Here is a 522-nt window from a genome sequence, read left to right on the forward strand (position 1 = left end):
AGATTCCACACATTTATCTAAGTTTGGAAATATTCAGTAAAAAAGAAAAAATCCAATTGTTTTCGATAAGTTTTGAACGATTTTGACCTTCATCTTTGTCATTCGTTTTTTCTCGATCTATTTCTTATCATTTCAGTGATGAATGATATGACTAATAAAAAAAAATCCCACATATATAAAAGCTCAAAACCATAAAAGCAAAAAAAAAAAAAAAACAAAAAAAAAAAAAAAAAATTCTGAAGCTCAAAATCATTAAAAAAAAATAAAGACAAGAAAAATAAAATGAAAAAGATGAAAAAGTGAAGCTCAAAAAAAAAAAAATTATAATAATAATAAAAAAAATAAATAAAGACAAGAAAAAAAAAAGAAAAAAAAAGTGAACCTCAAAATAATAAAAAATTAAAGACAAGAAAAACAAAAAGAAAAAAAGTGAACCTCAAAACAATAAGAAATGGACAAGAAAAACAAAAAGAAAAAAAGTGAACCTCAAAACAATAAGAAATGGACAAGAAAAAAAAAAAA

The 522-nt window shown here is 21.1% G+C and overlaps 1 protein-coding gene across 1 annotated transcript in view; it reads right to left on the bottom strand.

Moving 5' to 3' along the window:
- The window catches only part of LOC119589262 (facilitated trehalose transporter Tret1-like), a 7,873-nt gene that overhangs the window by 7,029 nt on the left and 322 nt on the right, over positions 1 to 522 (bottom strand). The gene's annotated exons all lie outside the window — the stretch shown is intronic.

The sequence above is a fragment of the Penaeus monodon genome, chromosome 25, assembly GCF_015228065.2.
Source record: "Penaeus monodon isolate SGIC_2016 chromosome 25, NSTDA_Pmon_1, whole genome shotgun sequence".
Taxonomy (NCBI): domain Eukaryota; kingdom Metazoa; phylum Arthropoda; class Malacostraca; order Decapoda; family Penaeidae; genus Penaeus; species Penaeus monodon.